Source organism: Felis catus, chromosome F2, assembly GCF_018350175.1.
Source record: "Felis catus isolate Fca126 chromosome F2, F.catus_Fca126_mat1.0, whole genome shotgun sequence".
Taxonomy (NCBI): Eukaryota; Metazoa; Chordata; class Mammalia; order Carnivora; family Felidae; genus Felis; species Felis catus.
In genome coordinates, this window is record NC_058385.1 from 58,059,159 (window position 1) to 58,073,765 (window position 14,607).

The 14,607-nt window shown below is 34.2% G+C and overlaps 1 protein-coding gene and 1 long non-coding RNA gene across 11 annotated transcripts in view; one reads left to right on the top strand and one right to left on the bottom strand.

Moving 5' to 3' along the window:
- The window catches only part of CSMD3 (CUB and Sushi multiple domains 3), a 1,245,869-nt gene that overhangs the window by 1,176,605 nt on the left and 54,657 nt on the right, over positions 1-14,607 (bottom strand). The window lies entirely within an intron of this gene.
- Positions 1-14,607, top strand: part of LOC109496175 — a 593,347-nt gene that overhangs the window by 122,700 nt on the left and 456,040 nt on the right. The gene's annotated exons all lie outside the window — the stretch shown is intronic.

Below are 14,607 nucleotides of genomic sequence, written 5' to 3' on the forward strand. Positions count from 1 at the left end.
AGACCATACTTAAGAAACAATAATAAAGTTTATGGCAGAGGATGGGGAGAGCAAAGAAGGGATTAGAAAACACTAAAAGATGTAGTTTAGGAAAGATGGGTATTGCTATCATATTGCTGTTTTAATTTGCATTTTTATTTAAAGCCAATTGGATGTTTTCTCATATTTAGTGATAATTTGTTTTTTTTTTCCATTGGATGATGTTTATTTCTGTTAAGTTTTATCATGACTTTGTTTTAGACATTTCTATGAACTTTTAAATATAAAGTTATATTGTCAGAGGGTAGAAAATATTTAAAGACACCATTCTAACTGCTCCTCTGAAATAGTCTTGAATTTTAGTAGCAGTTTAAGAAATACTGTGTCAAAAATACAAAATGTTTTAGAAAATCCCCAAAATATGGGTATGCAGTTGAATCTGTTCCAATATTCTCCTCACTTCCTCCCTCTCCTTTTTTTTTTTTGTAGGCAATATCCAAATATAGTTGTTAAAGGTAAAGAGTAGATGTCTCTAAAGCAAAGTTCTTGGATTTCAATCTTGCTTTGACCAAAAAGCATAGGCTCCTGACTGAATTGTGTACCTTCTTTATGATTCTTTTTCTCTTCTATGAAATGAGGATAAAAATATCATCACTAAGAAAAGTGATATTGTGAATATTATATTATTGTGAATATTGTGTGAAGTGATTATGAATATTAATTGAATTGATACATGAATATATTAATTTAAATCACTACATGCATATAAGAAAATACCTAATAAATAACAGCTTTTACATTTATTCATCTCTGTCCTCAATTTGACTAGCATAATTTAGCATATACTATTAAGATCTCTCTCTCTCTGTCTCTCTCTCTTTGGCACATACTGTTAAGATCTCTGTCTCTCTGTCTCAAAGTGTGTAAATATGTACAAAAACCTATATTTCATAAGTAAGTAAACTAAGGCCTAAAGATATTGATATCTTGACACCAAAAGCAGCAAATGGGCATTCACTGACAATCGTAGCTATTAGGCTATATTCATTAATCTTTTTCAAAGTTAATGATCTATCGATCACTATATCAGAATGAGATATAGTGCTAATTAAATAAGATTACTGAGCCCCCCGCTGTTTACCAAACAACAATTACAGGGATTAATCCCAGAAATTACATATGAAACTACTACTGCAAATGCTTCATAGGTGCACTAAGTTGGAAAATCTTTGCTCAGAAAAAAACGTGATCCAAAATTCCCCAGAAAGGGAAACATGAGGGAAGAGAACTTCCATTGATGACGTGTGTAAAACACTTATATTATGGAAGATTTCAGATCTTTACTGGTGATTAAACCTTGGAAAAATTCTCTTTTTGATCTAGAAAGGCAAAGAATATTTTGAACTATAAGTCTTTCTTTGTATCAGAAGACTATTCCATTGGCTCTTAAAGAAGATTAAAAACAAATGAAGTAATAATTTGGATGGAAAAATTCAAGCTATTTTTCCTTAGTTAATTGGACACATACTTGCAGGTTTCATTTTTAAGGATTCAGTAGTAGAAAAACAAACAAACAACAACAACAACAAAAAACAAAAACAAAAAACCAAAAGCAAAAATAAAGAAAAAAACGGACAAAAATCCTCCTCTCTTTTTGGCATAGTTACATTTGATCTTTATAAATACTGACCTCACATTAATCAGACTGAAGTGAGATGATGTCTGTAAAATGTTTTATAAACTGTAAAATGTAATGAATTGATAAATGGTTGTTATTATTTTACTTTTATGAATACAGTAGTACTTCTACATTACTTCCCCACTTGATACCCGTCTTTAATAGTCAACAAATATAGGTAACTTATGTTTCAAAGATTACATGAGGAATTAAAGCAAAAAAGATAAACAGGATGAAATTCATGCCCTCAAGTTATTCATGGTCATCTCAAGAGTTTCAAAGACCAATTAATAGCATAACTATAACTACAGAGGTGATTAGACATAGTACATGTAGAGCAAAGCAAAGGAGCATTTTAAATCTTCTTGAGAATTGTTAAGGAAGGTGAAAAAGACCCCAGAATGTGAATGCAACTGAAAGGGATAACAGAGCAGAGGAACAACAGCGTAGAGAAGAACCAGAGGCATCTGGGATTATGGTGTATTCATCAGGCCAGTACCTCTGTTGGGCTAGATGACCTGCTATTTGTGGGAAAGTCAAAGATGAGCCTGGGTAGCCCAGTAGAAGATAGGTTAATTCATTCACTGTACTCATACATACTGAATCCATGTTTTATTATCTTTATATACTAGACTAAAAGTATATAATTAATACAGAGATGAAATACAGGATTTTAAAAGGGGACACCCCATAATCAGATGCATATGTTATGTGCAGGATTGAGTAGAGGCCAGAGGCAATTATAATTCTTCTTGTGGACAATGATACCAGCATGAAATAAAAGTGCCACTGGAATATGGTGGAGGTAAAGGATGTTAATGAATTTGAAGTAGAGAATAAGGGAAAGAAACCAGGCTCCCAGTTTGGATGAATGGATGATTAAATTGCGGTACCTTCACTGAGAAAACCATTTTGAATGAAAGATGACTGTTTTGCTTTTGTACCTTCCAAACATCTATTTGGCTTCTTATCCCCTTAAACTATAGTTATCTGGTGCCTTTCTGAACTATTTAACAGAGTCTGAGTAGGAAACAGACATCCTTGTTTTTTTGTAATTTTTAATTCAAAGGGCTTAAATCAGTGTCTGGCACATAGTAGGTACACATGCATGGTTGCTGTATTGACCTGAATATGTGTACTATCTCCTTTAAAATAAGACTATCAGACTAACAGCATTATCATTGAGGAAATTCAGTCCAAAGAGAAACATTTACATGATTACAGTTGCTAAAGTTCTGAATTTACCAGCATGCATTCCTTTCAGAAAAGGCATCTTCAGCCATCTGAATTGCTCTTTTAACAATTTTAGCTTCATTGACTTCCATTTCAGAGTTATTTTTAGCACACAGATATCAGCTACTGAGACATATTTGGTAATCAAATAAGATACCTGTTTATCATGAGCTCTAAAGTGTTATGGGAATAATTACAGCATGAGTGCATGATACTGGAAAATTTTTGAGTTACAGCTGCCTTTGAGGACATACTCATACCCCTTTCTATTCTCCTTTTCTTCCTCTGCCTCATATATATAAATATAGATAGAGATATGTAGATATATATGTCAAGATATGAAAATGGCAGCTTACCATACCAAAGTTGTCAATGCAATAGCAAAAGTCCACTTGGATTAGTGTTAAATTCCTGTAACTCAGTATTATGAAACCTTGTCCGCCTGCAGCTAATTCCTACTGTTTACAGGCTGGAATAGACTAAGGATACATATTGAGAATGTTGCACTTCAAATTCAGTATTTTAAGCATAAATCTTATTTTTTTTCCAAGTAAATCTATTTCTTTTCAACTTCTTCCTAAATTAATAGTTACTGTCTAGTCAGACTATTAAGTTAAAAACAGCAACAACAAAACACAACTCCCCACACAAAAATAAAACTGAGCCCTTAGCTGACTCTGTCCATTCTGTGTATAGTACAGATATGAATAAAGTGGTAACGTGCTGAACACTTTTGATGTGCCACACAGCAGCCTAAGCATTCCCATGGGTTACATCATTTTGTTTTCATCATTAAAACATTCTTTGAGGTGAAAATTGATGTTATCTTCACTCTCCTCTTGAAGAAATTAAACCATAAACAAATTAAGTAGCTTGCCCAAATATATACATGTTTCAAAATCAGATTATCTTAATTTAAATTCTGGTTTCCCTATATTCTAGTTGTTTGGTCCTGGGTGAATTACAATCTTGGTTTGCAATAGACAGGAGGACTTCCTGAAACACAGGATTTTTAAGGCTAAAATTGATACAGACCTGGAATAATTGGGTTACCCTTCCATATTTGAAAAATGAGTGTAGTAAAAGTGCCTACCTTTAAGGATTTTTGTTGAGTATTAAATGATAATCTGTAGAGTATTAGCATAATGACTGACTCATAGTGAGTGTTCAATAACTTTTAGTTCTTATTATCATTACTGCTGTAATTTTCACCCTTCTTTGTCCTAGATTCTCTTGCTCTATTCTATTGTGCATATTTATACCCAAGTTATGGTAGAAAACCTAGACTGATAATGCCACTTGCATGCTAACGAAACAGGTTGGCTCTGTACTGTCTACTTAACAAAGTATCTATTTTGTAATATACGATTCTTTGCAATTCACTCTTTACTCTTCAGTGACTTCTTGAGGCAGTACAAGGGATAGAAACAGGGCAAGCTCTATGGTCAAGTATTTCAGGCTTTGGATCCAGTTCTACAGTTTAGCTGTGTAACCTTTGGAAATGCTAAACCTCTCTACATTTTCAATTTTTCATTTTTAATTATTTTTTTAATATTTTTTAGAGATAGGGGTTGGGGAGAGGGACAGAGGGAGAGACAGAATCTCAAGCTGGCTCCACCCTCAGTGCCAAACCCAACACAGGGCTTAATCTCACAACCCTGGGATCATGACCTGAGGCAAAATTAAGAGTCAGACATTCAACTGACTGAGCCATCCAGGAGCCTCGATTTTTCATTTTTAAATGACGGGGCACAGTATTGACCCTGTATCTCTGTGCACATAAGATAAAATGATGATTGTAAATTATCTTGCCAATAATTTGTCTTCAACAAAAGCTCATTCATTTCTGTCCTCTGAGTTTTTACATCTGCCTTCCCTTTCAATTTTTTTTTTTTTTTTTTTTTTTTGAGAGCAAAAGAGACTGAGCATGAGACGGGGAGGGCCACAGAGAGGGGGGGGGGGGCACAGAATCTGAAACAGGCTCCAGACTCTGAGCTGTCAGCACAGAGCCTGACGGGGGACTTGAAATCACAGACCATGAGATCATGACCCTGAGCCAAAGTCAGAAGCTTAACCCATGGAGTCACCCAGACGCCCCCTATCTGCCTTCCCTTTCAAATCTATCACCGTTCCACACCTATTCACCCAACACAACAATACCAACAGAGAAAATACATGCAGTATTTTCCTCATTCATGCTGTTTTCTTTCTGTATAATTTCCCATCTGAATTTATAACTTGTAGAATGGTTATAGTTTAAGACCCAGAAAAAATTGTTACTTCTTCTGTGGAAAATTTTCTAATTAAGTTTCAAATACTCTTACTGAACTTTCTATTGTCTCCATTACAGAGCATTTAACATTTAAAATTATTAATTTATTTAGTCAGTTACTTCCATTGCTATGTTGTGAACCTCTGGAGGTTCACCACATGGCATTTTATAATTATGGAAAATAATACTCCTTTAAGGATCAGTAAAATTAATGGATAACATGACTTGTCATACTCTCTTTTATATATGAACTTGGGTTCAATAAAGGATCTGACACTTAAAAAGAAGACCACACTTCTTGATTAGTAAATAACTAAATTAAACAGTGAATCGTGTATTCAAATAGGCTTTATCCTTTGGTTGTTCCCTGATGTGTTTATGAATTTATCCTAAAGATACTTTTATTTTTAAAAACATATTGCAGAACTTCTCTGGGATGTATTTATAGATCCTAAAGCTTGAGAATATTAAAAGAAATCAGTCCCAAAATAACATTTTCATTTGTAACATAATGAGTTTCAAAATAACATTTCTAAAAGAAGCTATATATTTGGAGAGATAAGGAAGATTCCTCATGTTGGCAACAAGACTGGGAAAGCACCTAGATTTTTCTAAAGTTGACAAGTCTTACATATTAGAGAAATAAGTACTGCAAATGGATGCAAAGAGTACTGGCAAATTCTCAGACAACTCATTAAAATTATATAAATGGAATTTAGTATACACATAGTTAGATCGATATTTATATTCAACAAAAATATCTTTGAAATATTAAGATTAAGAAACTAGGCAGGAGAAGATCCATAGTAAAGTAAAAGCAAAATTTGACCTAGATATGGGGCTAGCAATAGTCCCTACATATGCACATTTCAAGTGTTAGATATCCCAAGTGTTCCTCAAATTGGTTTGTGATGATGAAACATTGTAATAATTAGAAAAGCAAATCAAATATGTATAAATACTCCTGTTGGTTTCCCCTGGTGGTAACATAGGATAATTAGCTTGTATATGAGACTTTGCCTAAATTCCTCACAGAATTCCATGGCTTTAGAAGTAATTATTTATATTAGAAAAGCAATGTCATAACTGTGACAGTGCATGACATTAAGAAATTATGAGAAGTTAGGACTAGTTTGTGGGAGGATTTAATTAGTGAATGGATCTCATGATTAAATCTGAAGTTTTATATGAAAACACGAAGGAGTATAAGATAACAGTACTGGAATTATAAAATAAGGGTCCAGTATGAATGCCACCTGGAATGAATGGAGAATAAATATATGTGAGAAAATGTAACATATATAGTGATAGACCTGCATGTGGGATATAAGGACAGGATTCAAGAAGATGGTCCAGAAAAAGAAAGAACATGAGAATGGTTTGCAGAAGAGGAGGATGAAAAAGAAGAATTTTTATAAAAACAAAGTCAACAAGAAGAGAAGGATAATGAAGAAAAGCAAAAAAAAAAAAAAATGAGTAGCAACAATATAAAAGCAGATCTTAACATTTGGTGCTTATTAGGTATGAGAAACTAATCAGCATGCATTACTATCATTTTCTAAGGCAAGTTGCACATGTAATCTTTATTATTGTTAGGTAGAAGCTAGACATGAGCAACGAAGGAACGCTCTGAGTCAGAGCCCCAAATCCTTGAAGGGGAATGATAGAGACTTGAACTGGGGACAAGGATTATATTTAAATAAGCTACACATTTTAAGTTCAGCATCGTGACTTTGTGGCTTCCAAGACTGTGGGTCTAACAGATCAAGAGTCACAGGTGCAGAACACATGCTCTACTCTTCTACCTCTGCTACAAGGGTAACGCCTAGACTCATTATAATGCATTTGCTTTGTGATTATAGTACCCTGATGGAGAAAGGCTGCCATAATGTTTCCAGTACAAACCTTATACGGTCAAAAATTCCCCTTCCCAACCTGAGGGAGGAGACCCCCAAATGATTGGGAGCAGCCTCCGTAAGATACCACCCCACTGTATGACACAGCTCCTTCTAGCCCAGAAAGACCCAATGAAAATCCAATCCCAAAACAACCTGGGGCTGGTTCCACTTCGGAACCTGTCCACTGTCCTACCTTGAGAGTCTACTTTCACTTTAGTTAACTATTTTGTGCTTGCTACTTTCCTTCTGACTGTCTTTATTCTGAACATGGATCCCTACATAAATCTTCTGCATAATCCAAGGACCCAGACCTCCATTCATACAATGCAGACTCTCTCACCTGTAACTTTATGACCCCTAATACTACATGAGAAAATAGACTGAAGGGATCACATACCTAATAGTTGGCAGAGCCAGTACTCAAATTCTTGCTCGAAATCATTCTAAAAACAACAAACTATCATTAGTTTTGAGAGTAATGTACAAAGAGTCTTTTGTCTAAAGTGCTGGTTGGTCTATATTACAGCTGAAATATAGGATATTGACCCACACGTAACACAGAATTCCATAGTAAATAGGTAAATATTTCTTATACAAAATCAACAACAAGAGCTGATGCATTTGCCTCTGTTGTTCAGGAGTTGACAGGAGACTTGGGATAATATTAGAGGGAGAAATGGAGCTTGGATGCCCTAGATAGGTTATGGTGAAGGGGCTACAATTCAGACACAATGAAGCCTGATGCCAGTGCCTATGAGGATTCCATTGTGTTACTCTAGAAGGTTTACTTCTCTCATTTTTCTTTTTTTTTCCTCGTGAGTTTTTATATAAATTCCAGTTAGTTAACATAAAGTGTAATATTATTTTCACATGTGCAATTTAGTGATTTAACACTTCTGTACATCACCTGGTAATCATCACAAGTGCACTCCTTAATCCCCAGCACCTAGTTCACCCATCCCCCAACTACTTCCCCTCTGGTAACCCTCAGTTTGTTCTCTATAGTTAACAGTCTGTTTCTTGGGGGGCACCTGGGTGACTCAGTCGGTTAAGTGTCCGACTTCAGCTCAGGTCATGATCTTGCAGTTCATGAGTTTGAGCCCTGCATCAGGCTCTGTGCTGACAGCTCGGAGCCTGCAGCCTGCTTCAGATTCTGTCTCTCCCTCTCTCTCTGCCCCTCCCCACTCGTATTTTCTCTCTCTCTCTCTCTCTCTCTCTCTCTCTCTCTCTCTCTCTCTCTCAAAAATAAATAAAACATTTTTAAATTAGTTTTTTAAAATATTTTTCAACATTTATTCACTTTTGAGAGACAGAGCATGAGCGGGGAAAGGGCAGAGGGAGGGAGACACAGAATCTGAAGCAGGGTCCAGGCTCTGAGCTGTCAGCACAGAGCCAGACGTGGGGCTTGAACTCACGCACTGCGAGATCATGACCTGAGCCGAAGTCGGACGCTCAACCGACTGAGCCACCCAGGAGCCCATAAATAAAACATTTTTAAAGAATACTTTGTTCCTTGGTTTGCCTCTATTTTCCCCTATGCTCACTTGTTTTGTTTCTTAAATTCCACCTATGGAAGAAATCATATGGTATTTGTCCCTCAGTTTTCTGATGTTAAAACAGCATCTAACCTAGGAAGATGGTACCCACAAGAGTAGCTAACAGATTTTGAATGTATACCATGTGACAGGAACAGTTCTTAAGCACTTTTCTTATATTAACTTATTTTCTCTTCTCAAAAATCGTACAAAATACACCATACTATTTTCCTCACTTTATAGATGAAGAAATGAGCACAGAGGTTAACTTAATTGAGGTCAAAGCTAGGAAAGGAGCACATTTAGCCTGAGATGCCACATCATTATTAACTGGAATAAGATGCTAACTTCTAGCATAATGTGGATCACTAGATTCTGAACTATTAAAAGCTGAGTGTAAGTAAATTTGGGATCTTATCCCTATAATGATTTATTTCTCAGCAAGTATTCAGGAAATGATTCGCAGGCCTATACATATGATATGAATATTTTACATGTTATAGAAGATTTCAGTTTAGGAAGCACCTTCACAAATATATCAGATTATTCTCACAAGAAGCCTACAAAGTCACCAGCAAGGTGCCAGCAACTCAAAAAGAAAATTATTTGCTTTTCATGAACTGATGATGACTTTCTCTTTTTCCCAATGCACACTGAATATTCTCTCTCTTCTTTTGCCTTCATTTTTTATATGGTACCATGTATGCTATGTTTTCTAACATTATACAATTAACTACTTTATTGTGAGAATGTATAATGCATGTATCATATAGCTATGCTTAAAAATGTGCATCTTAAAAAATGTACATCTTATCTTTCAGTCGAGGTTGAGAACAAGCCTTATGTCTTATACTTTATTTCTGTACACTGTAGAAACTGACGGGCATATTGTGCTTGATAAATACTGTTGCTAATTTGAGATTTTTGTTAAGCAGCTTTTTGAAAGCTTAGTAAACGGGCCTTTTGATCTCCCTTTCTATTGCACAACACTCCAGAAACCATTGAGGCTCACAGACTTAGCATTGGAAAAGGATTCACAGACATAAAAGTGACTTACCTGGCAAAAACAAATAAACTTTTTAAAAATATATACTCATCTTTTATACTGACAGAAGTATTTAATCTGAAAAACAACATGAAGCTGGAGAAATCTTGATGAATATGTACATGATAAGTTACCTACCGTCTTCACTTCAATATACTGAGAAGAAATTGAAATGCAATCTTCTCAAGGTTACAGTGGGCAAATGATGCTACTTATAGATTACCAATTCTTGTTAAGTTATTAGGGAAGGAAAAAGAGACAGCTGCGCGACACTTTCACAGTTGGTGCAATTTCATTTAGCTCCAAGGATAACAAACACAACTTGAAAGTACGAATACATTACAGTAGATAACAAGAGCTGTTAGATTTATTTGTGTTAGCTTCCCTACATATGGACAATGAAAAGAACTTATGGCTAAAGACTCTTTCAAGGTCAAGAAAGCTATCATTCTGTTTCTCAATTTTATTTTTTTATAAAAATTTTCCAAAGTGAACATACAGCTTTGGGTGGTCTTAATCCCTGCACCTATCTGAAGAAAGCTGACCCCCAGAGCCATATTCATAGTATTGTTGCAAACCACATCATATATTCTTAAATAGTTTATAAAATGCTCGTATGCTTTATTTTATAAAGAAAGGTTTAGTATAAAAAGATATCTTTGCAGTGTTAAACTACACCTGCAATGTATGGAAAATGCATTCTGGAGATGATTTTCCCTCCAGATAACTTGCTGGTAGTAATAAATATACTCTAACATTTTTATAAATAGATACTAAGTAATTCTAAAGTTTGTTGAATCACAAAAAAATATATCAAATATATTTGAGAAACGCTGAGTTAAAGTTAAACAGGATTATTGTTTACAAAACTATTCAGAATCTAATATACTAATGCGTATTGTGAATTTTCAAAAATAAGGAGACTATTGTAGTTAGTGTGTCTGAAACACACCTGTCCTTTGAAATACTTTTTCAGTGAACACTTATTAACTTTATTTCTCCTAGAACAAAATTCAGAAAATGCTAAATTGCCCATTTAATCCATCCAGATTGAGTGTGTGTTTCTAAAATGGAAAGGGGCTAGTGGGAGAATTTCTTTGAAATGCTAAACAATATAGGATTTCAAAGTATATTTCATAAAAATATTCTAATGTATTTTTAAACTCTTATGAAAATTAACTCTTTAAAAGGTGTTTTCTGCATCAGTGTGACAAAGAAAAATTGTAAGACAGATTTTATAAAATTGTTCACTAATCTATGATCTTAGATACCTTTATGCTCTTCAGGTTAACAAATATTTGTTTGCCAACCAAATGAAAGAAAATTTGGTAGATGATATCATTATGTATATGGAAGGCATGAACTCTGTCTTTAAGAAATTGAGTATGTTGGAAGAAAGCAACAAAAACATAAGTAAATAGGTTAAGAGCCATAGTCAAAATATTAACAAGGTGCCAAGGGAACCAGGATAAAGAATTAACTGAAGAATTCTCAGAAGGTTTTGCATAAATTGTGACCCTAAGTTTGGCCTCAAAGGATGACACTGAATTGGAAGCTGAGAAAAGAAGGAGTGGTGTATTACAGAGAAAGATTCCAAAGACACGAAGATATGAAATAGCATGGTATATGCTCAAGATACGATAGAAATTACATAATGACCATATAGATTTCCTTTGGATATATCCGGTGTGGTACTATTTTAGTGACATTTTTTCTGAAATGAATATGGCCTTGTAAATAACAAAATTTGGCATCAACCACAAATATAATGTATAGTTAACTTTAGGAAGCTATCCATTTAGTTTTTTAACCCTCGTGTCTCCATATTCATAATGAATGACTCTAATGAAAGTGTGACTGCTTTTATCAATACCTTATATCAATTACTGCCTTATCTTAAAAATCAAAACTGAGGATGAAATACAAAAGAAAGTATGTGATTGTTTTAACACCTATTTTTACGTAGCCATTACAGACTTACTAAATTTCCTGGTGTTTAATTTTCTCTACTGAGGGGTCTCACTCCATCATTATCAGTCCCTGATTATGTATTTTTACTTCCTGTTGTTTTCTTCAAAAATACCTTTAATTAGTAATGCTTTCCTTTAGCAGTGTTCCTGTACTACAAAGGTGCTTTTTTTCTACCAAATCTCTACTCAGATTCAGTGGTAGCTGGATCCTGCAAAAGAAGGCAGTTTGGGTATCAGTTCCTTTCTGCCAACAATAACAATTGATTTTCTTCTTCCTAAATTGAAATCATTGAAGAGAGGAGCTCCAAATAATAATCGATGTCCACTCCACTAACCATGTCATAGTTAATTAAATAAAATATGCTTTATTTTCCTCTTTTAAACAACTCTCTAAGGGATGAATTTGGAAGAGGATTTTAATTATGCTTTAAACGCACCTCTGAGTGCTCAGACTTGGTAGTTAAAGAAGATTCCCATTGGGAATCATAAGTGATTATTATATGCAATGCTGTGGAGCTGTTAGATGAACCAGAAGATTTTGTACTCTATATGTAAACGGTGGATTACATAGGTAAACTAAGTGCTGGATTGTGTGCAGTGTGGATATACTTAACCAGTTCAGGCAGAATTAGAAAGTGTTTAGGACCAACCTCAAGGTCTTAATAACGCATTGTGCTGGATAATAAGACTATTCATGGTGTATTCCAGAGACTAAGTTACCAGTCCAATTAACATGTAGTTTTGAGTTTAAAATGTTTCACAATTTTTTGCTTCCACTTTAGTATACAGGAAGTTAATGTATATTCCATTTATTCAGCACATTTTCACCATTTGATCTATAAATTGACTAGTAAATACATTCTCAAGTGTTTTTCCTTTTTTTCAAATAGACCTGCAAGATCTTCAAGTGCTAAGATCTTTGTATGTCTTACAGCACAGTACTTTTCTGAATATTTTGATCAGTGGGTAAATTGGCATCCAATTAGAATATTCAAAGGAATGGTCTCTCATTAAAGGAGCACCACAGAAGTCCCCTGCAATGGTAGTGTAAGTTGTCAAATATATACAACATAAGGAGTTCAGTTGCCTTCTATCAAATCACACTATTTCTTTATTAGGCTTATCATTATCAGATAAGTTATTTATTTCATTATTTATTGCTTATCTCTTCCATCTAAAATATAAAGTACATGAGTGGGATCTTGTCTTCTTCACTAATTTATTATCAATACAAAGTACAGTTGCCTGAACCATAAAAAGGTACCCAATAAATATTTGTTGAAGGAACAAATAAATGAATATTGGATGGAAGATAATGCCTATTATAAATTTCCATAAGAACTGAAAAAATTGTTATCTAATAAGGTTGTATCAATTTACACCTCTGCCAACCGTGTATGATATTACTGTATGCCTTGCACCTTATCTCAATACTAGATTTTAACCAGTGTTAACCATTGCTATCTATGGATCTGGGATTTAATATCTTGGGAGACTTCCTGAATCCCCAAGATTTTAAAATACTCTTCTGTATTTTCTCCTAGTAATTTCATAATTTTATTCTTTACATTTAGATCTTTCATTCATCTGGAATTTATTTTCTTGAGGTGTCAGGTAGATAATATTAACTTTTTCTCTCCAAATAGCCAATTGTTTCAAAACCTTTTAGTGAAGGTTTCAAAGGTTCAAAGGTTTCAAAACCTTTTACATTCTTTCTCTACTGAGTTGGAATGCTACAACATGGGAGTGTATCTGAACTCTCTATTCTGTCTCACTGTTCTATCTATTATTGTACCAACAGCACAGTTTAATTACTGTATCCTTATAGGAGATGATCTGGTAAGTCAGGTCCCCACGTTATGCTTAATATTTTGTGCAATTTTCCTGTCCACACTTAAAAATTTATTGTCCTGATTACATGTGGAACAATTGCTAGGTCAACATCCCCAAAGATCCAGGCAATATTTTTATTGATGTGGCATTAGAGTTCCAGATGCTTGGGGAGAAATGGCATCTTTACACCAATGGTTTTTCCCATGCAGGACACCATTTATTTCTTCATTTGTTCTGGATCTACTTTTCCATTCTTTTAAAGTTATCTATAGAATTTGTAGCTTTCAACACAATAGCTTTAATTTCATGCAGACAACTACCTGTCCCAATAGTAATTAAGATATGTAGCAATATAAATCTAATTATTTTCCAGTCATGACTCTTTACCAGGGTTAAATGTTTTCTGATTCTAAAAGGATTGCATGATCTAAAACTATCAAGGAATGAAGCTTAAATGTGTTGAAGGAACTAAGTGGTTTTGAGGGCTGGAAGAAAGTTGATGGACAAACAATGTGTTTGAAACTTAAACTCAAAACAGTTTTGTGCATAATCCTTTTCATTACGTGGAAAAGAGGAAGAAGTTCAGCATCATTAGTAATTAGCAAAATGAACATAAAAACCACACCCATTCTTATGGCTATAATCAAAAAGATACTGGTGGGAACTTAAAATAGTACTACTCCTTTGGAAAAGTTGAACAATTCCTTACAAAGTTAGTCATAAAGTTACTCTATGATCTAACAATTCTCCTAAGTAAATGTAGAAGAGACATGAAAACATATATTTACAGAAAAACTTGCATACCAGTGTCATAGCAGCATTATTCATAATAGCCCCAAAGTAAAATAAACTAATTGTTCATTAACCAATGAATAGATAAATAAAATGTGATATAATGTAATGTTATTTGGCACGCAAAAAAATGAAGTATCAATACATGGTCCAACTTGAATAAACCTTAAAAATCTTATGATAAGTTTAAAAAGCCAGTTACAAAAGATCACATATTTTATGACTCAATTTGTATGAAATGTCCAGAACAGACAATGTATAGAGATAGAATTAGTATCTGCCTTGGGTTGAGGGGATGCTGGAGGGAAGGTTGGTGAGAAGCTGCTAATAGGTGTAAGGTTTCTTGGATGGGGGACAAAGTGTTCAAAAATT